Raw genomic sequence first — 6000 nt, forward strand, 5'->3', positions numbered from 1 at the left:
GTGAAACCAAGCAGAAGGAGCCCAGAGTGCTGCTCCTCTCTTCTTTCAGTACACAGAAATGGGGAATTATTTCTTTTAGCACAACAGCTCTGTCTGCAACACCCATCCGTAGCCTCTCCCTGGGGAACTCGGGCACTTTACACAGCCGGTGGCCAGAGATGCCCGAGGAAGCAGCAGCCCGCACCAAGGACAACTTGCTTCACTATCTCAATTATTTTTAACCAAGTTTTATTTTGATAAAATTTTGTGATTCAGGCTTGAGGGGGCAGTTCCAGCCTTTTTTCTTTTTCTTTTTTTTTTTTTTTTTTCTTGATAATGCTTATATAGGGTGCAGACTGCAGAATAACAGCCATGAATATTCATTCACAATCTGTCAGTAGCCTTCAATGCTCCTTAATGTGATCCGACAGCTTCTTGGCTCAGTGGGAGGGTTCGCAGCCTCTATTCAGCTGCTGACATACAGGTGACAACAACAAAAAATATCCCCATCCTCACGGCAATTGCAACCCTGCTCAGCAGAGCACCAGCTCCTGCACAGGGCTGGAGGCTCCCTTGCCCCACGGTCCCTGGGGCACAGGATGGGGACGTGGCTTCCTTCCCCATTGTTCCTGCAAACATGACTTTCTGCACCTGTTAGCGCCTTTTACAAGAACTTTAAAAATAAAATTGTCAGTGAATTTTATGTGTATGTAACCAAGGAGTTACATATCATGTGTACTATTGATCTGTTTTACTCGACGTGATGCTCCTTAGTTCCGTCCGTCGAAATAAGGTGAACCTCCTGGGACCAGAGCAGACAGTGGCTAATTTGTGGTCAATGCTGGTGAGAGATCCTATAAATTCTTTCACTGGGTTAGTTAAATTCCATGCTCATATCAAACATAAAAGCACGTCTTCATTTTTTCCTTCATTTTTGAACTCATATCAAATTAAAAGAATCTTCCACACCTATTGCAAATGAAATTAGGAAAATCCTACAAGAACTGTGCAGCTGATGGAAGAGGGGATTGCTCTGCATTTTGTGAGACACCTGCAGGTATTCTCCGGAGCCAGGCGGTTGCAGACTGAGCTTGCACAGCCCTTGCAGAGCCCTCCCAGCAGGATGTACCAGCAGCAGAGCTTTGGCTGTCAAAGGGGAGCAGTGCCGACCGCATCTGGGCACAGCAGGCAAAAAGGGAGCAGCCACCAGCCCAGCACTTCCCAGAGCTTTCCAGACCCCGCAGCAGCTCCTCGGCTCAGGAGGAACTGCCAGTGTCAGCCCCGAAGCATCGTGTTTCATGGGAGGGATGAGAAGGAAACTTGTTCAGATTAACCTTGGGGAGTTTCCTAGTTTGTCTGATGCTCCATTTCTCTTCTGTGGGATATTCCTCTTCTCTTCCCACCCACTGGCATTAAATTCAAGGATAACACAGAATTAATCATAAAGCCATTTGGTAGCTCATCTGAAGATTTATATTCTTTTTCTCAAAGAAAAGAACATAGCCTTGCGCAGCTGAATGGCCATGAATCACTTCAGTGTCACTGGCAGGACAGCAGAGAATTAATGTTTATTTTGCTTTTAAAATCTGATATTTAGGAAAGGAAATTCTTCATGCATTTTATAGTGTTATTTTTATTACTCTTGTCACTCCAGCATTTAGCCAAAATTAGGTTTCTGAGGAAGAGAAATTTGGAGATGGAGTCAGATTTTGTGATGCAGGACTGTTTGTAGGGGCTGCGCGAGGCACTGGTTCCTCTGCAAACAACGCGCTTTGCACATGCCCGAGGTCGGGGCGCTGACACGTGCAGATGGTCTGTGGGACGCTGCTGCTGCTTCTGCTAGCTTCTGCCGTGTAGCAGCCGAATTGCTGTTGTGCCGGGGTTTTTACTGGTGTGCAAACAACAGAGGACGGTTATGCTGCCCAGCACCAGGAGAGCACTTGGCTTGCAGCGGCCGCCCTGACGTCTCCCACGGTTTATATAATAGGTCCAATTTGCAGTACAAAAGCAGCAAAGAGGCAATGGGTTGTTGTGCTTTGTTGGGTTCCTATATTCATAAACAAAAGGACTCAAAAATAAATTAATTCCGGGAAAGTATTCCTATGTTATTAAATGGACTTTAGCAAATTGGTTTAAATTTATTTTTCAATAATTGAAATTAAAATTGTCATGCGTCTATATCGCAGTCAGGTTTTCCTTCACTGTCATAAGGAAATTTTACCTGTGCTGCTTAACAGTGGCATGCAATGGTCTTTAACACAGCTTACCACGTTAATCTTTATGGGCTTGCCAGAGACTTTCAATTTTGCGACCTGAACTGTCTTGGGAGTGATTTTAAGATTTTGTATGGAGCAGATATATTTCAAAGCTATTGCCTTATTCAGTGATCAAATTTCTTGACCAAGTTTTATGATCTATCCTTTTTTATTGTGATCCATATTAGAATAAGTACTTTGTCTTCTGTAGTCATAACTGACGTGGTAAGTGTTATTGATGCTCGGAGTGCTCATCTGTATCTGGCTGGCAGAGATCATTGTGCCTCTGGGTAAACCTTGAATAGAAATTCATCTGCTTTGCAAAAAAATGTATGAGTCTCAAAAAAATGTATGAAAGAACATGAATAATGACTTGAACTTTAAAGTTCCTAAGACTAATCCATGTTGCTCATAAGTTTTCAAATTCCCTCTGTACAACAGGCAAAAGTAATAAATGTTGCTTTTCTCCCTCCTGTCCTTTCCAGTGCAACAGGCCCTGTTGTTGTAAGAGCAGTCCAAGTTTCACGTGTGCCTTCGGGCACCGAATTACAGAGTTCATTCCAACTTGGCTCCAGCTGACGGGCCAGCCATTGCCGCACGTAGAGCGGGCAGGACAAGCATCTGCTCTTTGGATGAAGATGGAGAAGACGTATAATGAGTTGGCCCCTTCTATTGCTTTGGGGGAACAAAGATATGCATTGCTGTCCTTTTTATATACCACAGAAATGGCAGAAATCTGTCACCAGAAAAAAGGTTGTTGGCTGATATTTCTTTTTTCCGGTGTGTCCAGAATTAATTGGCTTGTGTGTTTGCTGGCAAAGTTACTCCTGAGAGGAGGCTGGAAGACAGGGTTATTGAAAAATAGCTCCCTAAGGTGGTTTTTATTTTATTTATTTATTTATTTTAAATCAGAAGGCAAGTACTTCTGTTTTCTGTGGGTAATGCGTGAAATTCCCATCACCTGTCATCATCTCATCTCACATACTTTGAGGGACAACTTGTGATTGTTCTCTGCAAAAACCCTTGCATTGTCAGGCTGCCTGTGACAGTCATCAGCTGGTTTTCAAATGCTTAATTAAAGGCTCTCAGCACATACCTGGTACATAAGAGGTTTCTTTTCTGAAGCTGTCTATTTGATGAGAATTTTGGAGAAATCCTTCTACTCCTTGTTGAAAAATCATTCTTGTATTTCATATGTGTGGGTACAAACACAGTCTGTCTTTGCAGAAAGCCTCCCTTAGCCAAAAACAAGTGGCACAGAGCTTAATCTTACTGAAGTGAGCTGAGCAGGTTAATGCCATGAAATCATAAATGTAGAACGGCTTGTTCATGAAAGCTGGATCCCTGCTAACCAGCCCCTTGTAGTCCTGGGCTGAAAAATAGGCTGTGAACAGCCAGAGGTGAATGAACTGCCGTCACCACGGATAGATCAGGTGTCTTTTGATTGCCTGTCCTTCGTAGAATGAGTCTGCTGCTGAAAGGTTGGGAAATGTGTGCTCGGTTCAGATAACTGAATACTTTTTGCAATTGAAATGACTGAAGTCTTATGTTCTTAACGATGAGAACAGTTCTGGTAATTGAAGGCATGTGGAGACGTATGTGTGTGGTGTATATGTGGGATGATCATTGGTCTCAGGCTATCTTCTACTAGAGCGATTTATATGCCTAAAAAATAAATGAAAAAAATCATATAGTAATCTAGCTGACAGCCTCGTGAGGAAGTGAGCTATATGCTATAGAAAAATTCTGCAAAGAGGATAGCAGTCCGCTTCCAGCAAAATGTGGAGAATTTGTCCTAGCAGCTGTCATGCTTTGACACGGTTTTTAGTCAACAGTGTTGTCAGCCATTTCTCAAGATGTGTGACTAAAGCCAAACGTGGTTTTGGAATATGCTTAGAAGTAGAAGTGGCCATCCACTTCAGTAGTATTTGCAAACCCTTTTATTGCCTTCCTCGTGAATATTTAAATGAACATATTTTCCCCACCTCAGATGTATCCTCTCCAGGAGCAGAGGTGAGGTGGCCATGACTTGCTCTCCCGTCTGTATTTCCCTTGTGCTTTTTTGTGCTAAGAATTGTCTTTTTCCTCTGGTTGACAAAAGTCCAGATAAAATATTTTGATTCTTCACCTGTAAAGTGCAGAGATGCTTTTCTGGCTCTGCGTAATCCATTTTCTGTAAATGGTTCCATCTTATAACGTCCCATCTATCCCCTTCTGTTTTATGACTTTCTGCATACACACATGGCAGCGTGTGTTCTCAGGTATTATGATCCCCTAACTTAAAAATACATTATTTTGAGGAGACTCTTCTCTGAACACAATGTCAGAGAACTCTTTGCAGAGGATGCTTGCAAGCAGGAGGACATCAAACAGGTGGAAAGGAGACAAGCTCCGTTAAAAAATAAACAGGAAAAAAGCAGTATTTTTATCCTTTTTGATATCGCAACGTTATATTACAAAAGTCTTCTAGCCATGGAGTGGCAGAACATGCATTTTTTCTGTTTTCAAATTGCCTTTAAAACAATGGGTCTGTCCTTTGAATAACAGTTTTGAGCAGTCACAATAACGATCTTTTCAAGCAAATACGAAACATGATGAGAACCATTCTCTTTCATTCTTTAGATCTATTATTCACCTGTATCTTCTATCTTATGCTTTGTCCAAATCACCAAAGAATTAATTAAAATATTTGAAAAGAATAACTGTGTATAAAAGCAAACAGAGCAATAAAATGAACATGGAAGACAGTCTCGGAAATTTGGTTGGGTAATTCTCACAGGGTCTATACTTTGGAAATCACTACAGGCAAAGTAACTATTGAAATTAATTTTTAAAATCAGACAAATGCACTGGCCTTCTATTGTAACTTGAGTATTTACATAGATTGAAAAATGTTCATACTTTATTTTAGTGTCTTGACCTTCCAAATAGCACTGAAGAGGTTTCAGGCTGAGGCCTCAGGCCTGCAAGCGTTGTGCACATCAGCTGCTCCCCCAAAGGCCTTGAGTGACTAAAACCTACCGGTGGAAATGGGAGTTTAGACAAGGAGGGCCGAAAGCTGTGCTGAGATGCAAGGTGAAACAAGCAGCTGGATGTAAATTTAAGCTGCTAGCTTTCCTTCAGCTTGCAGCACGTCAGCAAGCTCTCCAAGTTAGAGCAATGAACTCAGAACCTTTTTTGCCTCTAAAACAGCACAGGTTTTCCTGTCTTGTAGAAGCTCATGTTGTTCTTGTGTCTGGATACCTCTGTCCTGCCTCTGCTGCTGCCAGCCTTGGAAGCACGGAGGATCCACAGCTGCACGTGCAGATGGAGATGTGCAACCTGAGCCCACCCAGACACGGTAATTGCAGCGAGGAGGGAAGGATAATTGGCATCAACCCTTTGAAGAGTTTTCATTCAGGTTGAATGACCCTGCTAAGTTAAGAAGTCTTATTAAATCTGATAAATAGTGGAAGAGTGAATTCATTGAAGTCGAGGAAGTAAATTTGTACTCGTGTAACTGAGGGAGGTCAGACCCTGTCTGGATCAGCATTTCAAAGGGGACCTTCAAGAAAAACACATGAAAAGATCCCTTCCTTCGTAACTGATGAGCGAGGCCCTGACTCAGCATGTCCCAGAGACATCCCCCTCACCGGGGTCAGGCTCGGCATGGTCTGCACGCACTTGGCAACATTTCTGCCTGAGCCCCCACCACGGGGAGAGGAGGGCATGGTGACGTCCCCATAACTCACCTGCCTTCAGGCTCGACCCTTCAGAAATCTGCTCG

The sequence above is a fragment of the Anser cygnoides genome, chromosome 7 (genome assembly GCF_040182565.1).
Source record: "Anser cygnoides isolate HZ-2024a breed goose chromosome 7, Taihu_goose_T2T_genome, whole genome shotgun sequence".
Lineage (NCBI taxonomy): Eukaryota > Metazoa > Chordata > Aves > Anseriformes > Anatidae > Anser > Anser cygnoides.